Raw genomic sequence first — 24,969 nt, forward strand, 5'->3', positions numbered from 1 at the left:
TTAAGGTGCCCGTTTCTCAACACTTAAAGTCAATGTACAAGTCCTTGTGTCTGCTAATGTAAACGTAAGTTGTGAACTAATGATAACATATGTTGGACCATTTTTTTATTAATAGATCACAATACTCTTTACGCGAGTTTGAAAATATGACAAAATTTTTATACTGCATTGAAAGCACTCGTGAATCAACTCGTATCTTTGAGCAGCGGACCCACTAAAGTTTTGATATACGTTATACTGAGCGAGGTTCATAATTAGTAAGAACGGAAATCATTATTAAAATGGGGTAATCAAATGATATCAGTGCTAAATTTTAACATTGACAATCCCGAAAGGGAACGGAGTGATACATATGCACGTAATTTAGTTCTGTTTAATTATTACTTCATCATTTAATAAACGCAAACCAATACTTAGGCCCGATTAATAATATTTCAGTTCAAAATATAAAATGTAAAATCCTCCTGAATCTCCGTACATACCGGGGAAAGTTGTGTGCTTCCCATAATTAACTCCAAGCGCATAAACATTACAACGCAAGCCACCACAGGGACGTGCGGGGACGGCTGTTAGGGTACCATCCAGATAAAACACAGTAATCAACCCGAAGGTCGGTTTAGTAGGTGATGGTAGAGATCACCCAGTACTAAGCCCTATTCGGCGTGTGAAAATTAACACAACAGGGTAGGGAGGCCAGTTCCTTTCCCTGTCCCGGTTATGGTTTCCCAGGAAGACCTGGTACCCGAAACTTTAGCTTGGGTGCAGCTGCAGGTGCCCAGAGTGCCTTGCCCGGGATTCGAACCCGGGACCCTCCGGTCAGTAGTCCAACGCTCTACCCCCTGGACTACCGCGACCCATATATACATTTTTGTGTATATAAAGAAAGTAAAAACAAATTACATACCACAGTGTTCTCACTCTCATCACTGGAAGCTATGTTGTCATCTTCTTCCAACGCCAATGAAGGTATGTGAACAGGAGATGTCACTCCTTTACCCAGCTCCATGCTTCCGTCATCCGTTGGGCTCTCCCCCTGAACTACCACGACCCTCACCAGCCAGATATACGCAAATATTAGATAATACATTTATCACAATATTTACCTAGATTTGCTCACATACACATCTAATCAATACCCCACAGTCCGACGAAATGGAATGTGGCTGGGAGTTTCAGCATTCTCTCCATACATGACTCTAAAAACCCAATTGCTTGTGTGATGGGATGATATAAAGAGGTTTTTATAGCAATGAGGTAGGAATGACATTGAACTCCTGGTAATTATTGAAAAACTACATTTCGAGAACTCATGATGCTCTTAGGAACAATAAAATTACCCGATTTTCCTCGATTTCATTTACCATGAAAAATGCAAAAGGTAATATTTAGTTGATATTCAGTCCAAATATCATGATGCATATTATTGCTAAACATAACCGCTCCGTGCCTTCAGTTGGTCTTACTCATTTATATATCTACACTAAAGCGTGCGCCGAGGCGTGGTAAGGCATTAGCCATACATTCATAAATGTTAGTCCATACGTGAATGTGAATATACATAAAAATTTTAATATACAAAGCACCGAGTTCATTTTAACCTAACCTCCTACAAATATTAAATTAATCGCGCATGCCGCTTTCGGAGTTACAATTGCGTGGGCAAATATTCCATTCACATAAATGGTTCGGTCAACGTTAAGCGTGGAGGATGAAAAACATGTTCCAGGGAATTGGGAATCCGCCCTGGACGCAGTGGGCGCACGAATATCTGGAGAAGAAATTGATTTCAGTGACGGTGGTCTCGAGTTGTTGATCTGGAATGGAAATTTTGGTCGAGGTCCAAATTTCCTCGAGAGCATACTTCAACCGGATCGCATGCCAAGACGACGTCGGACTCCGGCCGCATCTTCTCGCCCTCCTTCCCTCAAACCTCTCGCCATCTCCCACATGCCCTCGCTAGAAAAAAAAACCCCTCCAGACGGGATCTTGGTTGGGCGGGAATGAAATTTGGTGCTACATGGGAGAGTGCGCCTAATGAATTCACTTTCGATTGAATCGCTTGACCCATTTCGTAACTACAGTTTTAAAGAAGTACGATTTTCCGTGAAGGAGATGAAAATATATTTAGGAAAGTTGGGGATGGGGGGAAACTGGTCATAATGAACTCAACACACGTGTAATGTGGGTCGAATTCCGCTCGACTTTTACTGCAGAGTTTCAGGCACAGAGATGAGGATTTTTAAAAAAAAGACGAATCTTTGCTGCAGAAAATAGCCAACTCTTACCTATGAAGTCAATATTTTCAGGAGTCACGTTGTTGTACTAAATTTTATTATTCCTCTCCAATGTGGAAAGTTTCTTAAAGTTAAACCTGAAACTATGCGGCAGGTCATGGTATTCAAGGATAGCTATTTCAGTTTTTTTCTCACTGGACGTTGTTTCATTTCGCATGCAATTTCAAAGGCTCTAATTGGTTGTGAATAGTTACTCACTGTTAATCTCTCACCAAGTCGACAAAATTTGCCTTCCCATGATAAAACTGCGTCAATGTAACTAACCATAACGTTCTTTTTACGCCAAACTTAAAGGATATTCGAGATAACCGTTTCCCATTTCCTTTGTAGAAAGCATGTTATGTCTTTTGAATAAAGTACGATTCCTGAAATGTATACTTGGAAAATAAAGCAATGAAAATTAACGGTATTATTTTAATTTCCGGATGGATCTCACAACGATTAATCTGAGTTCACTTGGGACCCTATCAGCAAATATTTATTCAAGGACAATACAAATGAATGACGCCCAATTCATGGAAAAATACAGTCAACGAATATAGAGTATCATACAGTTTATACTTTTACACAACCTGGACGGGAGATCCTTAGAAAATGATAATAATAATAATAATAATTCGGCTTTATTCTTACGAAATTTAGACTGTGGTGTACCTTCTTCCACTGAATCCATCGTCAAATACATTCAATTAAAATAAACTTACATTTCAGTACTGACTAATATAAGATATATAAAGATAATGGAAATCAATCTACAATGAATACGCATGAGTACAAAGAGTGTAGAATTATGTACAAAAATGTTTGAAAATTTTTGAGAAAAAAGGTTTTTATCCTTGACGAAAGAACCCACTTCAGAAAAACCCCCACACATCAAGGAGTGTATGAAAAATCTGCGAAAACCTACCGATGGATTATGCTGATGTTATAACTTACTGAATTAAAAATAATGCTTGCATGCATGCATTTTTTTAAACTGCATGCATGTATGAAAGCAATGCCTGAGATGAATGAAAAAGATAACGCTAGTACAAGATTTTGACGTTGATTTTAGTTAGGAGCCATCTCGAAAATTTCACCATTTTATTCATAGTAATCGAAGCATTCGACAACATCATAGAACTTCGCGAGGAAAGAGATTTGTCAAGGCCTGGAAGCATGCCATGGGAATTTTACCCATCACTCGTTAATTTGTTGGCTGTTGGGACATAAAGCAAGACAAGATACGTACCAAAAAGCAGAAAAGTTTCAATTTTCCGGGAACAGGCATAAAAACTTCAAACATCATATCATCGCCCGAAATACTTTTCTCTTATTTTTGGACACCTTTCCAACATGAGAGTAAGGAGAAAGTTGAAAGTTTTGAATAATATGTACATTTTAATAAAAATATATAATTGGAACTAGGTAGAGGAAAAAATACAAACTGTAACATTTCTATTTTATTCATAGAAATATACAAGTATACTTCGTTCCTGAAAGATGCTATCTTCGATTTAATGTTTCACTTGAAGCTAAAAAAGTTTGAATAGTTTCCATGGATGCAACTGGGATGAGCTCAAACCAAATCAGTGAAGGGAGTTTACAAAATTGAGAAACTGTTCAAGTCACATCGACTTTGAGGGCGGAAATAATAAGTTTTATATAACGGCCAAAAGCTGATAAGAACAGATCTATAAGAGTTGGTGAAAGAAATTAATCAGTAAATTTCCCTTTCAGAAAATCCAAATTTTTGCCGAGGTGAAAATCTTCAGATAAATACTACCCTACGGGCGTTTCCATCAAATAAATCCTCCGCTTTCAAAATAATGTTGGAAATTCGCATGTTTAAACCATCGAATAAATAGCTTCCGTTTCAATTAATATGTATTGAATGTAGACTATTTTTGAAATTCTAGCACGATATGTTTCTAGTGTTGATACAAGTGTGTTCCTGATAGTTAATTTTTAAAAATTATTGTGAAAAATAGCTATTTTTACTATCAATCTACCCTGACGATATAATTTCAAAATTTGATGCATTCCCGGGGACCTGGGAGGGTCTGCCCGGCCGGAGCGGCGACGTTGAAGGGGAGGGTGGGAGAAGAGGGAGGGAAGGGAGGGTGATACCAGGTGCACTTCTAAGCCATTAGTGTGTAGAGGACAGTTTGCGGTTGCTTCGGACGGGATTCAGGCAGAGATTGGACATCTTTGGAACACAGACGTATTTTTTTCCAATATTTTGACGAAAACCAATGCCATTTCTTGAAGAAAAAGCACTAATGCAAGCATATTTTTCACTAGAACTCTCGGTTTATACGATAAATTATTTATTATTTTAAGAAGCAATTACTGATGAATATTAATGAAAAGGCCAAAACAAGATTGAGAAATGGCAAACGTGTTTTTAAAATGATCCAAAGCGTAGTAATTTAATCCCGAGTTTATTAATCACCAATCCAAAGCTGCTCAGATGGCCGGTGGCCTAAGACCCCCCTGCCAGATATCCTTGTGGGGGCTTTTAATGGGAGATACCTCTACAGACGCAATAATTCAGCTTCTCCAACCAGGGCTGCGTACTGCGTATTTGATGATCTAAGTCAGAGACAGTGATTGTGCGTTTTAGCATGAAAGGCCTATTAGCAAAAAATTCTGAATCCAACGAAGGGTCATTTGTTAAGGATAATTTATTCGAAATGAATGTAGGGTTATTTCTGCGAATTCAACGTTTCATTATTGTTCTGCTCCTACAGGCCATTGAGAACTTCTTTTCCAATTACTTCTTTTCTCCTCCCTTGTCTTCATATCTCAAATTATTTTCTCTTTAAAAAAATTTCCGAGTACCCTGCCTTCCTCTTTTATTTGATTGGTCATGTTTCTTCGTCTCCCTGCCTTCAATGTCTCTCTTGCTAACATATGATTCCTCAAATGAGACTTTTGTACTTCTTTAATAATGTTCTCAGTATTTCCTACTCGTGCTGTCTTGCTATCCAAACGATATGATTAGCAATTAATTTTCTAAGATGAATTCAAACTTATGTACCGCCTATCAGCCAACATCTTCTTGAGTGCACACTTCGCGCCATCTTTTTCTTTCTGTGGTTTCTCCAACCCTCCATGATCCCTGTGCCAAGGTTTTATTGATCTTTTTGCCTTTTTGTCTATATCTCAGCACTCATACACATCCATGTCATCCTTTTCAATCTATCTGCGGCGCACAATCGCTATTAAATGATTTAAGGAAGGAAAACATGCGGCTACGTTTGGTAGGCAAATATTTGTAAAGAAGTTTCGTTTTTGAAACTCGTATTCTTGTTTATAAAATATGCGGCTACGTTTGTTAGACGCATATTTGTAAAGAAATTTCGTTTTTGAAACTCGTATTCTTGTTTATCTGGAATTAAATTTCTCTCTTTTCCATGGAAAAATCTGGGAGAGACTGTAGCCAAATCATTGAAAGGTTTTATTAATAGATAAACAGCCCTTATAATATCACAAAAACAAAATTGAGGAGCATCATCAATATTACTCAGAAAGTTAAGAACCAAAATATATTGCTCAGTGAATTGGCATTTTAAAAATTATGCTGGCACCTATTTTTTCAAGGTGGAATGAATATCTGGCATTTAGAAAAAGTATTTTTTTATCCCCTTCGCTCTCAGAACAGGTGTGAAAATACTCGGGCGTACCGGTGGGAGCCCCCTCAGAGAGGAGCCGCAAAACCCCTCTGACCCACGCCCTCGCGGGACGCATCGTCGCTCCTACCGCCCGCACTCTACCCGCTTTCACTTCGCGCCGAATCGAGCACGGAGATGCCCGGGCGGGCGCCACTCAACCGCACACCGATCGGGTCGAGTGGAGGCGGTAACCCTCCTCCGGAGGAGGATAAACGTAGGAGGGGTGAAGGAGTTCTGAGGGAGGAAATCGAGAAGTTCGGTGAAACAAAAAACAAAATAAAGAAGGCGTCAAAGACTTTGACGGGAGCGATGGTTAAGATGGGAAAATTAGGGTTCGGGCTGCTTAGGGAAGCCGGCGTTCTTCAGTTCGGATGCAAAACGTCGAGATACTGCCATGGGAAGACATCGAGTTGCCGTGAAACACACTGAAGGTAACTGAACGATGAAGAGGGTAAAGATTTATTGCAGGGTTGAGTGGAAGGGTTTCTTTTTTAAAGCTGCACGTATTGTTTCCCTCGAGTGGGAGTAGTGAGAGATCCCAAAACTCTCACTTGATCCCACGTTGACCTTTTAAGTGAGCAAAGGAAAGCGGACAGGCACCTGGGAAATTTTCTTCAGAAACCGATTAAAATGTTCAACGACCAAACTCCCACAGACTAAATTTTAAACTATGTTAACCTTTTCTTGAAATGTGAGATTGGAAGCCAGGTGAGAGTTCAATGCGCTGCCAATACATACATACGTTAAGTGTGATTATTTGTGATTTCTTTCCGAAATGTATTATTTATAAAGCAGAGAGATTATATTTTAAGGGGATCAGTTATAATTATAATACTCGATAGAAAGAAAGAGAGAGTGCATGGATGAAAGAGCAGGTTTTCCTCCCTTCGAGGTGGAATCAACTGAACGATTACCCAGAGGACACGTAAATGAGATCGGGGTGGAAATGGTGTCTGGGGTTAATTGAGAAATAATATGTTTTGGCAATTGGGAGGTTGGGTGCAGTGAATGGGAAAGTCTCGTCGATACTTGCATAATTCCCATGAAACCACTGAAACACGATAGTAATAAAAAGCATATTAAGATATTGGCACTTCGAAGAGAGGGAAAATATGAAAAATTAAAAGGGAATATTGTGACTATACGGACTCGAGAAAATTAATGGAAAATAAGTTCATAATAGTTTAGATTGAAATAAAACGAATATCACTTCATCCCATAAATTACTCCATTCTGACTTTTCTCATTTCTTGCAACCAAGATTTTTCATCAAAGGCAAATAAATTTGCTTGAAAGTCGCAATTTAAGAGTAAATTGCAAGATCTGTGTGCCTGAGCGATTTACTCGTGATGGTTGAAATAAAACATGTGTTGATTTTTCACACATCAGTTGCGAAATACTTGGGTAATTCAATAAATAGGGTTGGAAATTTACCAAATATTTTTCAATCACCATCACTATTCTTTTTGAAGGTATATAGACGGAAACATGTCTCCCTAATTTATTTCTGATGTTCGATCTGTACTGAAGTAGTTATCATGCAAAAAAAAACTCACGGAAAATGTACACAGCATTTATTTGCACAAATATTTACACTACTACTGTCTTTATCACGTAGCTAATTGTACAAAATGCGGCTATGCTATGGTGTGACCAACAGTTACCAAAATTTTGTCAATTTTCAAAGTATTATATTTTGAATAATCTGAAGTTGGTTAAATGAAACACATTTAGCATGAAATACCTAATCGCAAAAAAATCTAAATCCCATTAAGAATTATTTATTAAGGGTAATTTAGTCGAAATGAATGAAGGGTATTCAACGTTTCATAAGTGTTATTCTCATGCAGTCCAGTAAGAACTTCTTAGCTCAGAGAATTGTAGAATGAATTATTAGCTGTCCGTATACTATTACGTTTTAAAAGTCAAGTTTGAGTTATAACTTAAATTTTGTCAACCATCACCGTGGTTGTGCACAGGTTCCTAATGTAGTTCCCTGTACAAATATTGGTACTGCGTGACCAAATATGTGCTACTTATTTCTCAACTACTTTTCAGAATGTATAATGCACCCATTCAATCTCCCACTCAACCATGATCACTCCATTTCTCCTAACAGTTACCGCTATCAATTCCTAGTCCAGACCGATCCTCGAGAGGTTTTCAAATACCTCTGTAAAATACCCTACCATCGTACTTATGGACCAGATAGTCTTAGCCATATATTCGTAGTTTCCTGTGCCTCATCTCTCTCAGGGTCTCTGACTCGGCTATTATTCATCAAAAGTGTAACTATTTGTTTAAAAAAAAGGTGACGCAAAGAATCCATTATTTTTTCAATATTTTCGCTGACGACAGTCATTCAGCTCATTCTTCACTCTCCATTTTTTGTCTTCCCATTCGCGGGTATACAACATATTTATAAGCTCATTTATAATATGTTAACTCCGTAAATGAAAGCCCTAAACTGCTTTATCTGCCATATGTTACAACATATTTAGATGTTAGATGAGTGCCATATCTACCTATTGCTAACCACTCCATACAAAATACGCACTACCTTCCTTGATCATCACTCACCAAACTCTTGTTTTACTTTCGCAACTATTCTCTCCTAAATTCACCTCCCAGCAACATTGATCCCTTTGCTTTAACCTTGATCGTCTTTACCTTCCTATCTCATCTTTCCGATAAACGTACACTAGAATAATCCATTTTAACATTTGATGATCTTTTGATAACATAGCTTTTGCTCAATTTTCGTATGCATAAGTCTGTTGTTTCATGTGTTGTTATATGATTTACTGTAATTTGGCAGTCTTTCCGTGCGTGAAAAATGTTTTAAACAAACGAAACGACAAAATTAATAGTTAAATTAGGATTTATAAAATGTTAAATAGGCTCTAGAAGATACTTATTGCACCAAAGCAAATACATTAAGAGAATATTTGTCAAAAAACAATTTTTATTAAATAAATTAGGAATAGGCTCCATTATCAGCCAATGAACTTAACTGTGTTTTTAAAGGAAATGGAAATAGTTATCCAGGATACAATGAATCTAATCAACATGTCTATTGGCATTGCCTCCCCTAAAAAAACACGAAAAGACATCCAACACTGCAATGAACCTTTTTTCAATGCTACACACATTATATCTCTCTCCAACACGGCTATCATATTTCTCACCTGCCTAACGTTCTTTCCTCTGAGTATCACAGTCTACAACACCCCATTGCCAAACTCTCTGCATCCATATTTTCTGCTTCTCTTGGATTTTTCCTAACGATCCCCTTTCTTCCCTCACCACGTACAGCACACCCTTGCTTGTTTTACTTTTCGTCAAATGCACCTTTTTCATTCTTTTCCGCACTAAGATTTCAAAACGCTCCATTCTACGCTTCAATGACCATATTCGAAGCCCCAATGATTCTCGAAAAGAGAAAACTGAAAACTTTTGTAAAGGCACAGGGCAGCACCAAAGAAACTATTTTTTGCAACAAATAATAACTTTACATACGAAAACCAGAAGAAAATAAGAGAGTGATGGACACCGTTACATACAGTGAAGTACTCATTATTACCTCGTACGATACGCATCAATGGACAAAATTGAACCCAAGCACCCGAATAAATGTACTTTAAGACAAATAGTACATGATTTGTTTCACTATTGCATAATTTTTATGGACATGTACTAGTATGTGCGTAAAAATATGGGTTTATTTGAGCAAATATAAATTCAAATGAATGTATTACCTAAATGTTGAGCATTAATCGAAATTTGTCCTAACACCCCCCACCACAGGGCACACACCTTCACGGTGACCTGCGGGGTATTTTGCGGGTAGATGTTGATGCAAGCAAAATAGTATGAGTTACCGGGGTACATGGAATAGAAATGAAGAGACTGGCATAAAATCAGAGATCAATGAACAGCTGATGCAGACCAATTTACATATTGAGGGCTTAAAAATGAAATTGTTGCTTCACCACGAGCTTTTAGCGTCAGCTGTGGATGGCGGCACGTGTATTTAAATATTTTTTTCCTCTCCTCATTGCCTACATTTTTTTTCTCCCAGGCAAACGAGGACGAATTACGGTTTCGCTTTCCGCACTGGATGGCAAAGATGTGGGACAAATCCTTTATGCAAATCAATAAGAGGCTAACCTAAGGCCAGGCGCGGGTCGTGTCTGTCGCAAAGATAATGAGAGAAAAAGAGAGTGGTAGCGAAGAGGGAGGGGATGGAGGGATTATGGTTGAGGTAATGGGGTGGCGCGTGGAGGACTGTGGATGGGAACGGGAGCAGAGAAGTTGGGACCTCGGGGTAAAAACAGGAGGCGGAGGTTATGTGGCGGAAGACGGAGTACGCGGACCGAGCTGGCCGGCCCTGCGGCTATTAATAATTACAGCCGTCGGAAAATCTCGCTCGCCGCTCAACCCTCCGCAAGCTTCGAGCCTGCAAAAATCCTTCAAGGGATGAGGGTGGGAAGTTGTTTCGCGCAGGAAGATCACTTTCGGAAGGATCCCTCCCCACCGCTGCTGGCCAAGGTGCTTCCACGACATGTATTTAAACGTTTTCTCCATTTCCTTAGCGACATGTAGTAAATCAACTGAAATGTAAAGCCACGAAAAATTCGTAAGTAATAAGAAAAGAGACTTTCAAAAACTAGTTTGAGGTGCAGAAAGAGACCTCCCATTTAACACTGTTCGACCATATCCTTAACAAACTGGCTTCGCTCAATAAATATCGCTAATAATGGTTAAAAAGTCTTTGCATACATTTCCGCTAATATATTTTAATGACACTATCCGGTCTTAGGTAAACATCGTCATCATTCTATGGTTATAATATTTCTGTAAAAACATAAGTAAATAAGCCGAGTCCATAAAAGGAAATTAGTGGAAATGTATAGTCAGTATTAATCATATTAGTGGTTTCAACTTAGTCACTGCCAAGTTTGTTTAACTTATTGTCAACCAGTGACAAACGGGAGAACTCTTTTCATTTCCCTAACTAGCTTTTTGGAGTCACTTTTCACCCATTTGTGCCATGAAAGATATTTGTTTTCATCATTACACAAGCTTCCTGTTGTGACCCAACCGAAATACGAGAGGTATAATCGCCGAAGGTAATATGGGAGAGTAATGAAAAAGAGTTGGGGGAACAATGGTTCACTTGTTTCTACATTGGATCGTAATTCCACTCTTGTCATTTCCTTTGACTTCCTACTCTTCTTCTCCCGTGCAGTCCGCCGTCACGAAAAATTGAGCGTACATCAATATCAATCTAAGTTACAAACAGGCACGCACTTGTGAACCTTAGGAATGACGTGACGAGGCGAAGGTATCCCAAAATGGTGCAGCGAGAAAGGAACTGTACAAAAACGAAAGTTGGTAGGCGAGTGATGTATCAGGGGCAGGTTATAGTAAATTTGGGTCAAAATGTGAAAACTCGTATTTAATACTTCATCATTTTCCTCAACTAAATCTTGAGTAAAAGTACAGTTCTAAGCTTTCATATTTCTACGGTACGTTTTCTTTCACGAACAACATTTATGCTTTGGCCTCTGGCAAACGATAGAGAATACAAGGAAAATGAGCCCTGTTTTCAAACAAAAATTAAAGCATACTTCCAGCAAAATTAGTTTAAATAAGGTATTATTATCTTTAGCTTCCACAATCTGCTTGTGAACTTATAATGAGCCTAAGATGGTCATTATGTCCTTGAGGAATATTCAGTCTCGGATATGGAGCGGAGCAATCAAATTCAAGGTGCCTCATTATGTCACAATTTACTTTCAATGAACGACCACACGAGTTCCAACTCGGAGGTTTACTTTCGTGATGGACAATCAACCACAGTCCACAAACTGATTAATACAATCATTTGCGTATCTCCAAACGTACACTGTTGTCAACGTCATCGTCACTAACGCATACACACATACATGTGTATTTAGCATAAGCAATGAAATATCACGATGAAACTAGACGTGTGAGGATTGTAATTTCTGCCAAAAGCACGAAATGAAATTAAAATTACACCTGACCGTTTTCTATTTCAATATTTGCTTGAAAATTCATGATGGAGTATAATTTGAGCACAAAAAAGGAAAGTTAGGTTATGATGTTTCGTCTCCGCTCTCTAGTCGCCCAAGTTGCTCATACGGCTGATTAAAATTGAATCGTACGTTATAATTTGTACATTTTTTCCAGGTTCCCATTTCAAAAGTTTTTAATTACGTTTAGCCTTTTTCTCAAAGACTATATCTCCAAAACTTCAGTTTATATATTTTACCTGCATGCTTCATATCAGATTTCCCCTTTCCGCTCATCCCTACCCTCGTAATATTAATCTAACAGTTTCAGGCTTAACTTGGTGGAATTCTTTCATGGTGAGGTGAAAGAAAGAGAAAAAACAACTTTGCACTTCCACACACTTTTTTAATATAACACGACCATGGTTTCGATGCTGCGCATCATCTTCAGGTACAACATAACAAAATTATTCAACTTATATAGCCAGGAGCCAGGTAGGGGAAGTCAGGGAGAGGGGTGGTAGCAATCATTGGTGGGTGAAGGGAAAGGGAAAGTGAGGGGGAACTAATGGATGCAGACGGTACAAAGGGGGGTGGTTGTTTGCAACGGTTGACCCTCATTAACGGAGGGTCGGTGACTGTCACTGCCTTGGTGGGGGAGGGGATGGTGTGGGGTGGTATTCAAGAAATTAAGGAGAGGGGAACGCGAGAGGTAAAGGATATCGTTGACCACCTCAAGATTACCGGACTGAAGGGATTCCCAAATTTCCAACTCCTCCAGAGCGTTCAGCCGCCGACCTTTCGTTTCTGTGTGTAAAATGTCTGCTGTGAAATTGCTGGAATGATTGTAGTCTAAGAGGTGTTTGGCGAATTGTGATCTGTTGTCTTTCTTCCTGAAGCATGAACGGTGTTCCTTAATCCTAATGTCGAAAGTCCTCCCAGTCTGTCCAATGTAGATGGCGTTGCAGTCTGTACAATTGAGTCTATAAACTCCGCTGTGTTGCATGACGTCAATTTTGTCTTTAGTGGAACCTATTATATTTTTTAAAGTACGTGAATTGTAAAAAGCGGCTTTGATATGGTTTTTGCGAGTATTTGTTGTGTCCTGAGTGAGAGATGGCCAAGGAAAGGAATTCTTCGCCATTGGTGCGTGTCCGGTTTGGGTGTGTGATATATGGAATTCCGAGCTATTTGCGTTTGTTTTCTGTTGTACATGTTGTCAATCAATGTTTCAGGGTAGCCGTTGTTGACTGCAATCTGTTTTATAATGCGGAGTTCTCTGTGTTTGTTGTGAGTTGACATTGGGATGTTGCAAGCTCTGTGTAACATGGAATGGAAGGCTGCATGTTTTTGTGAATGGTGGTGCCTGGATGTGGAGTGGATAATTTGGTCGGAGTAGCATTTTTTCCGGTATATCGAGAGGTCGAACCTTTGGTTAACTATTTTCAACGTCAAATCAAGGAAATTCAGAGTACCGTCTGCTTCTAGCTCCCTCGTGAACTGTATGGCAGAATCAAAAGCATTTAACATTGTTGAAAAATTGTCTAATTGCCGGGGGGATCCCGTCCAGACACAAAAGATGTCGTCCACATACCGGAACCAGGAAAACACATTTTTTTGGAGGGGATGGTTTAAGGCGAAGAAGTTTCTTTCCCAATTGTCCATATAAAGGTCCGCCAGGATAGGAGAGAGAGGAGAGCCCATAGCCAAGCCTTCCATCTGATTGTAATGTTCCCCGTTGAACAAAAAACTACTCTGGTTCACGCACAGGGTTAACAATTCACACAATTCACTGGTTATTGGATGTGGTGCTTTGGCTTTAACGAGGGCTATCTCGGCAAGATCGACGGCTTTCATTCTGGGGATGCTGGTGTACATATTCTGGTGTTCATTCTCTGCCTGGCTTCTGCCGAGAACAGACGTGCTCGAGCTCGCTCCCTAGAACCGGTTCGACCCTACCTGAGACTACCTGCGTGCCTGCTGTTACTTCTGTGTTTGTTCTTCCCTAGTGAAGTGTAGTTTAGTGTTAGCTTTAATTTTGTGAAATAGTTAGTTTATTTAGTTTTTGTGCTGTTTGTTATTAGTTTTTAATAGTTTGGTGGAATTCCTAGTGGGTACTCTTAGTGGCTTGCGGTGGTTTTTGTCCGTCGAATCTAATTGGTTATCGGTGAGTGTTTTATTTTCTTTACCATCTTTTTTCTTTCCTTTCTTTACTTACTTACAAAGCGTAACTTATTGATTGAGCTAAATTTAACTAACCCCTCTTAGAAATTTTAGCATAGTGTATACAGGTTAGCTTTTGTTGGGAACTCAGTAGTTTAATTAGGATGGCTTCATCTAGGTCCCCTGTTGCCATGCTCGAAGGCACTGGCGAATGCGCGGCTTTAAGGGCCCGTATCGTCATGCTGGAGAGAATGGTGCGGGAGCTTCGATCGGAGATCGCCGGCCGGAGGGCTCCCCTCGGGAGAGATGGTGCTCGGGGTGGGAATACGAAAACCCGCCACGCCCATATGGGTGCACGGATTCGTCCGAATGCTACACGTGGCTGGGCGATTAGAGACCTACCCCGTGTCCCATCTCCCAACGAGGGAGTGTCTCACGTCCGTAGGTCAGACGATTGGAGGGTTGTCTCTCGAGGCAAGGGGAAGGTAACGCTGCGGCGTGGATTGGACTCTGCGGAGGCAGATACCATCCCCGTCTCCAACAGGTACCAGGTGTTGTCGGATGACAGCACCACCGTACCTGCAGCCCCTACCCCTACTCCGAGGGCACTGCCTAGGGTAAGACGTCAGGAAACGGGAAGGGAGGGAATTGTAGTAATAGGTAGCTCGAATGTCCGTCGTGTAATGGTCCCATTGAGGGAAAGGGCGCGCCGCGTAGGCGCCGATCAACGGGTGACCGCCTGGTGTATACCAGGCGGAGGAGTCCCTCAGGTGACGAAGGCGATCGAGGCGGCGGTCAAAGGCACGAAGTGCTCTAGGCTGCAGGTCGTGGCCCATGTGGGCACCAACGACGTCACGGACCGTGGATCCGAGGAGGTCCTCCGTTCCCTTAGGGAACTGAGCTCCGAGGTGAAGCGCGTCCAGGGCGTCGAGGGGGTTCGGTTGGGACTAACGGTCTGCAGCATCGTTCCGAGGGAGGATCGCGGGTCTCTGGTTTGGAGCCGAGTGGAAGGCATAAACCAGAGACTATCGAGATTCTGCTCGGACATAGGAGCCTCCTTCGTCGACCTCAGACCAACCCTCCGATCTTGCAGGACTCCCCTTAACCGATCTGGGGTCCATTACACGGCGGAAGCGGCGAGTAAGGTAGCGGATAGGATACTCGACCACTGTAGGCCTTTTTTAGGATAGAGGGCAGGTCACTTAGTGGGTCAATAACATCTGGGGATAGCGCGTATAATATTATTAATAAAAATATAAAAGTCATTGACAACACTGGCATTGATTTAGAAAGACATGTGACACGCACTTCCCCACAAAGGCGTCCTAAATTACAGTCAGGCACAAATAAGGACGTTATTCAACATCAAAATAATTTAACTATACTTGTTATAAATTGCAGAAGCCTCAAGAACAAATCAGCAGATCTAGAACACATAATCCAAACTCATTCCGCTGATATAGTATTAGGCACAGAGAGTTGGCTGTGCAATGATATTAATGACCAAGAAATTTTCCCAATAGATTTCAAAGTTTACCGACACGATAGAGATACAAGACCCGGAGGAGGGGTTTTCGTGGCAGTTAAAAGTCATTTTGAAAGCAGGCAAGTTTCATTTGAAAATAATAACATAGAAAGTGTTTGGTGCACCTTACTACGGACCAATCAACCCAACATAAATTTATGCTCTTTCTACAGACCTCCAGACTCAGATTTGAAAACACTTCACACCCTCAACGATCAAATTCACAAGTTTACACGTAAATATAATAACAGCATAAACATAATTGGTGGCGACTTTAACCTCCCAGGTATAGATTGGGACAGCAATATCGTTAAATCTGGGACCCGCGATCGCGAATCTTGCAATTCCATGATAAAATTGGTTCAAAGAAACTCCCTTCATCAAGCAGTACGCATGCCCACCCGTGGAAAAAACATATTGGATCTATTTCTTACAAACACGCCGGAACGTATTATTAGTGTATCAACTGATGAGGGCTTGAGTGACCATAAAGCAATTAATGTCCATTTGGACATAGCAATAAAAAAGATTGTTAAACCAAAAATAAAAATTTATAATTACCATAAAGCAGACTTTGAATCTTTTGCCAATCAATTAAACTCTTCACTACCCGAGTTCAAAACCCGCTTAAGTCATGTCAACGTGGAAGAAACTTGGACAGAATTTGTCAATATCATGCAAAAAGGAATCGTAGATTTCATACCTATAAAATACGTTAAAGCAAATCGCGACCCCAGGTGGTACAATAAAGACGTTAGAAAAGCCCTTCGAAAGCAGAGAATGCTACACTCTAGGGTAAAGAGGGCAGGCGTGAACACATCATCTCCTGAGAATACACAATTATGGGACACATATAGATCCTCTAAAATTGAAACCAAAAAACAATTACGTAGCGCCTTACTGGAATTTAAACGCAAAGTACTTTGCGAGCACTTGGACACTGACCCCAAAGCTTTCTGGTCATATGTTAGGGAAGTAAATGGGAGTAAACAAACCGTGGCTTGCTTAAGGGATTGTAGCAATGTAATTCATACAGACAGCGAGGTTAAAGCTAACATCTTAAATTCATTCTTCCAAAGCGTTTTCTCGAATGATGTTGCCACCGCATATCTCCAAGAAACAATACATACTCCACCCATGGAAAAAATAACAGTGGACCAACAAGGAATTCTAAAATTACTTAATGAGATTAAACCCAACAAATCCCCGGGTCCCGAAAATATACCAGCTAGGGTGATTAAACATTTAGCTCCAAACATTGCCCCGTACCTTGAATTTATATTTAACAAATCCCTCACAGAGTGCAAAGTACCTAAGATTTGGAAAACCGCGCAAATAACGCCTATTTTTAAAAGTGGTGACAGGGAGGATCCCAGTAATTACAGACCTATATCTCTCACTTCTATCTGTTGTAAAATCTTAGAGCACATAATTGTCAGTTCAATAATGAGACACCTTGACAATATTAACTTTTTAAGTGACAATCAACACGGATTCAGGAAAACCCGCTCCTGCGAAACCCAATTAGGATTATTTACACATGATTTACTTGTATCTGGTGAGAGAGGTAGGCAAGTGGATGCCATCTTCTTAGATTTTCAAAAGGCATTTGATAAAGTCCCACATGGTAAACTCATTCATAAATTAAAGGTCGCGGGTATAAACAAGGGCGCCATAAGTTGGGTTAAAGATTTTCTTTCAGAGCGGGAACAGAGGGTAGTCCTTGATGGCGCTAGTTCCGACAGCGTTCGAGTCACGTCGGGGGTACCTCAGGGAAGTGTGATCGGGCCATTGCTTTTCTTGATTTTTGTTAACGATTTGAACCGCGAAGTGAAAAGTAAAATTAGGATGTTCGCGGATGACACGGTGATCTATCGGGAGATATCTGGGGATGAGGATCGTTTTATTCTAGCGCAGGATTTAGATTGCATTACTAAATGGTGTTCTAACTGGGGATTGACTCTAAATTATAATAAATGTTCAGTGGTAAATTTCTTTAAAAGATCAACGGGATTTGCTTACAAATTAGCTGGAGGTGACCTGGCAGTAGTTGATACGGTAAAATACCTAGGTGTCGCATTCTCAAAAGACTTAACTTGGGGGACTCACATACGTAAAGTCTGCGGTCAAGCATATAAAAGATTGGGATTCATTAGACGCATTGTCGGCAAAAGTGACTCGAAGGTCAAGGAACGTTGTTACCACGCTCTTGTAAGGCCTCATTTAGAATACGCATGCAGCGTGTGGGATCCGAGTGAAAAAGGCCTCATTCGGGAAGTTGAGAAGGTTCAACGCCGGGCAGCCCGTTTTGTAAAAAATTCCTACGATAAAACGCAAAGCGTCACCGAAATGCTCATGGATTTGGGGTGGGAATCATTGGCTGAGAGACGATTCAATGCAAGATTGAAATTATTAAATAAATTTAGATCCGCATGTTTCAGCACCGAGGTCTCGCAAATTATTCGTACTCCTACATACATTGGTCGCTTGGATCATGCATATAAAATTCGGGAAATAGATGCCAGAACTAGCCGACTCAAGGACTCCTTCTTCCCACGGACAATACGGGATAGCAACTGCAGGGTTATAGATAGCAAAAATTCCACTTGCCACCCTCAGCGTCTAAAAAATAATTAGTTGTATTTAAATGCATGCTCTTCCACTAACCTTATGTGTTTTGTTATATTAACACATTCTTCCCGAATGACCTCATTCATGTTCTGTTCATCTGTTTTTAAGTTTCCCTTTCAATCCCTCGTCCCTCTCCGCGGGGGGAAATTCCTGCTACCTGCTACGTTGGGTCGCATTCCCTGCCTTTTAAAGACTCTTTGGGGGCAGAGTGTTTCGTGGTGCATTTTCATGTGGTGTTTCAATTTCTTGCTTGTTGTGTCCTGGCTTTCGTGTTGTAGGATGGCTTTCGTGCCGCATCATGGGGTGCAGTTTTTAGTTGTTTTGCGGTATATGTGTTTGCATGAGTATTGGATGAAGGAATTTTTGCATGAGTGTGTGCGCTGCTGTGGGTGTAATTTTCCGTGTTGTTTTTTTGCATGTGGTATTTTTCTTTTTTACGGTTGGTGACCTAACACCCCCCGCCACACGCCCTTGCGGCGGCTTGCGGGGTATTATGTAGATGTAGATGTAGATGTAGACATATTAGAGACGTCGAAGGACACCATAACACACTTCGACGGTAAAACCATGTCCGACAACTTACTCGCGAGCTCGTATGAGTTCTTAACCCCGTATTTTGGGGAAAAAAGAGTAAATTGCCTGAGTAGGTTGTTTAACTTGTGGGCAAGAAGGTGGGCTGGCGCCGAGACACTGGACACCACAGGTCGGATAGGAATGTCACTCTTGTGTATTTTCGGGAGACCAAAGAATCTGGGAGATTTTGGATTCATTTGCACTAGTTTGGTAATAGCACTGGGCTTAAACAGCACTTCGCATCGGGCCAGGGAGGTTTTGACATCCCTCTGGTGCTCTGTAGTGGGATCACGCGAAAGGATGGCTATTTTATTAGACGAAATGAAGTCTTCACATTTTTTAACATAGGATTCCTTGTCTAAAACCACGACTGTATTCCCCTTATCTGCTTTTGTGACTATGAGCTTATTTATTGAAATGGACTTTTTTAGGGAAGAGACCGCCTTAATGACTTCGCTGGAACTTGTCCTCCTTTCGGAATTCTTGTATTTCACTATTTCCCTTGAAATGAGCTCTTTCGGTCCTGCGTTTCCTTTTCCGAGGGCTAAATCACAATCTACAGCGAGATTTTTTAGGTCCTTAGTGGTTATCCGGGTGTTGGGACAGTACATGAGGCCTTTCTGAAGAAGATTCCACTCTCCGGGCTGGAAGGTGTGGTTAGAGAGATTCATGACTCTCTCGTTGAATTTTTCGGCCTGAGGGGGCAGTTCGGGCTTGGCTTCTATGTCCTCCCTTGTATTTTCGATTTTTTTGGTTAGGGTGTCGAGTTTTTTACACATTGCAGACCTTTTTATAAACGCGACTTCACTAGCTCTCTGACGAACACTATCGTCCAAGATTGACCATTCCGCCCAATGCAGGGATCTCGTTAACTCAGTGAATAAGAGATAAAGGTAGTGGGAGATGGAATCCCTCTTAACGTACCATTCGTGCAGTTCTCTCTTAATCCAAGCTCGTCTTGCGGTTGCGCAGGCGAACATTGCTGCCGAAGATTTGGAGCTGCAGGAGACATTGACGTACTTCGGGGTGATACCGCGCGCGAGGCACTGGCTGTTGAAGAATATGTTCAAGGAAGCAACCCGGTGTTTGATGGTCAACTTCCTGTAAATTCTAGCCTTCATTGCGTTGCTGGCGCACTTGATGAATCTAACAGTTTCAGGCTTAACTTGGTGGAATTCTTTCATGGTGAGGTGAAAGAAAGAGAAAAAACAACTTTGCACTTCCACACACTTTTTTAATATAACACGACCATGGTTTCGATGCTGCGCATCATCTTCAGGTACAACATAACAAAATTATTCAACTTATATAGCCAGGAGCCAGGTAGGGGAAGTCAGGGAGAGGGGTGGTAGCAATCATTGGTGGGTGAAGGGAAAGGGAAAGTGAGGCTAGTGAGCTAAAACCATATCAAAGCCGCTTTTTACAATTCACGTACTTTAAAAAATATAATAGGTTCCACTAAAGACAAAATTGACGTCATGCAACACAGCGGAGTTTATAGACTCAATTGTACAGACTGCAACGCCATCTACATTGGACAGACTGGGAGGACTTTCGACATTAGGATTAAGGAACACCGTTCATGCTTCAGGAAGAAAGACAACAGATCACAATTCGCCAAACACCTCTTAGACTACAATCATTCCAGCAATTTCACAGCAGACATTTTACACACAGAAACGAAAGGTCGGCGGCTGAACGCTCTGGAGGAGTTGGAAATTTGGGAATCCCTTCAGTCCGGTAATCTTGAGGTGGTCAACGATATCCTTTACCTCTCGCGTTCCCCTCTCCTTAATTTCTTGAATACCACCCCACACCATCCCCTCCCCCACCAAGGCAGTGACAGTCACCGACCCTCCGTTAATGAGGGTCAACCGTTGCAAACAACCACCCCCCTTTGTACCGTCTGCATCCATTAGTTCCCCCTCACTTTCCCTTTCCCTTCACCCACCAATGATTGCTACCACCCCTCTCCCTGACTTCCCCTACCTGGCTCCTGGCTATATAAGTTGAATAATTTTGTTATGTTGTACCTGAAGATGATGCGCAGCATCGAAACCATGGTCGTGTTATATTAAAAAAGTGTGTGGAAGTGCAAAGTTGTTTTTTCTCTTTCTTTCACCTCACCTCGTAATATTAAATTACGCCATTGCTTCTTTATTATCAAATCTTTGTTTCCATAATTAGGCTCCCACGAAAAACTGAAAGTTTCTGAAATTTGGAATGGAAAAACTGAAGCTTAATTATATTCAAATCACAAAGACCTACATGAAAAACTCTCGTCCTGTTTTATCTTACTTACAACTGATTCAGGTAGCTGTGTCACGACACTATTGGAAGAATTAGGTTGGAAATCACTGGTTTGCCGAAGGTTGAAATACAGGTTAAATTACTGCGTAAATTTAGGAAGCTTACTTAACTGAGGATGTCAAAGACCTATTGCAGGCACCAAATTACTATGGTAGATCAGATCACATGCACAAAATCAGGGCGATAGACAGTGGAACGGACAGATTAAAAATGTCGTTTTTTCCTCGTACCATTTGGGATCAAAATAAATATGGTTGCAGACGAGAAGGAGATAATGAAAATTGACAATGAAGATATTTTAATCGATATCCTCTATTTTATTTATTTAATAGACCCATCTTTTTAACGCTTCTCCAGTCTGATATGAATGCACGTATCCTATTATTGAATATGGTTGCATTTAAGTTCCTCAATTCGTATGTGTAGTACTTAATTGTGTAGATGTAGATATTTCCTAACCTCTGTTAATATATTTATTTTGCACGAAAGTCCAAATAGGAAGGGTAAGACGAACAAATGAACTTAATTTACACTCTTACATTTTGCTTGGGTTTATGAAGCAAAATTCTTAAAATTCGGTATCTTTTTAAAGTGCAGCTAGTTTATTCCAAGGTTTTGAGCTAGACGCCCATCCTACATTTCTGATCGTAATAACGCACATTCTCAAATTAAGTCCATTAAAAATCAAAGAAAATGATCATTAAAGTAAAGCGTCTAGTAATCATAGAAATTCGATGTACAGTATAATTTTATTGCTTTCAATTTTCATTTTCATTACTAGGGTGGAGTTACAGTGTCTCTTTCCTCATGAGTCTTAAATAATCTTCATCTAAAAATATTAATATCCTTATTCAGAAAATGTCGCAAATGTATTATGGTACGTCATTGAGAAAATGCAAAATTCATCTTATATACCGTCAAGTCTCATTTTTCAACATCATTATCTATTTCCCCAAGAGAATGCTTATTACTTTTTGAAGTTTTTTAGCACTTAAATTATGTACTGGACAGTCCCTGATGTAGACTATACATTACGAGACCTTACTCTTTATTTGCTCAACATCGTTACCTTCTTCATTTCATCATAGCCTCTGTCTGTCTGCTGTTTACAAAGCACACACGCATTTCTCCTTTCTCTATACCCTGCTTTCCCAACGCTCTCCCTTCTATATCACGGCCTCGTCAACATCCCCCCCTCCCCCTCAACGTTTGCCCATCATTTTTCTTTAAGGTTAACCCAGGAAACTTACGTTCCTCGCCATTCCACCCTATTAAAACTTCACCATTCACCTTTGTACACTCTGTCCAACTCATGTGGCAACTATTGAGATAGCTAAGCCTTCTGACCAGAATAATCCATCACAGAATGACTTGTTAAACATTAACGCATGGTATCGATAAGGCAATCTCTATCCTTAGCTTGTCCTATGATAGAACATGATTTAAAACGACTTACGTGATTGTAGATTTGAATTACCACTAAATGCAACCCGTTAAATTGTTTAAAGACATTTATACGTACATTATATATTTACTGCGATTAAAGCACTTGATCATACTAAAAGCTGTAATTTCAGCGTGAGCGTTAAATACTAATTTCAAGACTCATTCATTCACAAAATCACCATAAAAAATATCAGCACCTCTTCAACTATGTCTACATATGCTTTGATATATTATTGTTAGCCATTGACAGTTTGACACTCACAGTAACATCAAGTTGTCGATAGAAGCCTGGCTTAAAATGCGATTTTTCTGATGGTATTAATAATACCGTTAAAAATTTGGATTAGGAAATATTTCCTTGAACCAAGTACCGTAAATGGCCAAAGAAGTATTAATTTATCACTTGATAGGATGACTGGCTAGTAGGTTGTTCTCTCATACACAATTAAAGACAGGAAATAACACTTATATGGAAGGACCTAAAAAAGTAATACGTTTTACGGCTTTTTCATCAAATCCGAAAATATTTCACAGCACATATTACAAACCTACATATAAATTTAGGTTTCAGCATGAGAAACGGACACATTATTTACGATACACAGATTATTAGATGAGAAATACTGGATGAGATGAGAAAATCCGGAGCCTTATAATTCCATGTCTTCTGGACCATCGCATACTTTTGAGAGGGTAATCCTGCATGCTAATTCTAATGGTGGATGTTACAATTCTTTTACGAACGATTCTCCTCTTTAAAAAATCAATCTAATTAAACGCTATAAATAAAAATTCACTGAGATTTAATTTTCTTGATAGACTATGGATAAACTTTTCGGGTCATCGGCAAATATTATCTTTCGTGAGAGACAAGGCACCCTTGAGAGGCAAATTGCCATCCAGGAATAATGTTCGGAGGCGGGAAGCGGAGGGAGGTGTGGAAGAAGAGGCGTTTGGGTCGGGAAGGGTGGCCAGAAAAAGACCCCTCTCTTCATTTGTGGAGACGTAAGAAAAGGCGTATACGATGTTTGGATAACCACCACATCCACTCGATCTGCCCAATATCAACGGAGGAACCAAATTAACCCGAATCGGTGGAGAGGAAAAAGCAAAGGAAACAGCAGACAAAGGGAAAGGAGAGTCCTTTTGCCTGAAATTAAAGGAGAATCTGGAATAAGGAGAGATGAGAGAAGAAAGAAAATGAGGGAGCTTTCATTTCCGTACCTTTCTTCGCTCCACCCTCCATATAAACACGCTCCTCCTCCTTCCCCATCGCGGGTTGCCTTTGCTTTCGAGCTTCGGTCCTGATATCTCCCATGAAAGCGTTTGCGTGCATCTGCGGTGTACACTCTGAAACCAGTTTAAGAATATAAAAGCCATAGCATCATGTAAAACAAGAGGAAAACATGCAGTGGTGCATTTATAAACTGATGACTCTCATGGTTGAGGCATATTTATCAATTGCGTAATTAAAATTTTAAAAACGTTTATGTTTATATAAAACATATTCGTATGCACACAAATATGTTTACATGCACATATATGTATACACACACACATGTATGTATATATATATATATATATATATATATACACACGAGGGTCATCCGGAAAGTAGTACCCGTTCGTGAAATAAAAAGACAAAAGTAAATATTAACAAACATAAAAAATTTTATTTGAAAGAGGATACTTTAAACTACTTCTCAACATAATCTCCAAGCAAATTAAGGCATTTGTCATAACGTGTGACAAGTTTCTGTATTCCTGCTGCATAGTCCTTCGCCGCCAGCTCATTGAAATACGCGAGGGACCCATCTTGCACAAATTTTTGCATAATGCAGATGGTGTTTAACAATTTCATGAACAATTGTTCGAGAAACATTGGGAAAATGCTCACAGATGTCATCAATTGTGACGCGCCGATCGTTCCTCACGAATTCGTCAACTGAGCTCACCAGTTGGTCTGTAATGACAGACGGTCTCCCCGAACGCTCATCGTCGTGTGTGTTCCCCCTCCCCATGTTGAAGTTGCGACACCACCGCCGAACAGACGACTCGTCCATTACATTGTCTCCATACACCTCCTTTAATTGGCGATGAATATCACATGGGCGAACGTTTCTTGCATTGAGGAATTTAATCACTGCCCTCACTTCACAACTGGCGGCGTTCTCAATTTTTTTAAACATTGTAAACAATCACAGAAACAACACAGGCAATGCTAGCGTCACGCAACTTGGCTCAGAGAAGGCAGACAAGCCACTGAAGCTATCTGACCTCGTCCAGCGGCTACTCGCGTCGTCAGCACTTCATGCGGCACGAACGGGTAC

Source organism: Hetaerina americana, unplaced genomic scaffold, assembly GCF_022747635.1.
Source record: "Hetaerina americana unplaced genomic scaffold, ioHetAmer1.1.p SCAF_69, whole genome shotgun sequence".
NCBI classification, from domain to species: domain Eukaryota; kingdom Metazoa; phylum Arthropoda; class Insecta; order Odonata; family Calopterygidae; genus Hetaerina; species Hetaerina americana.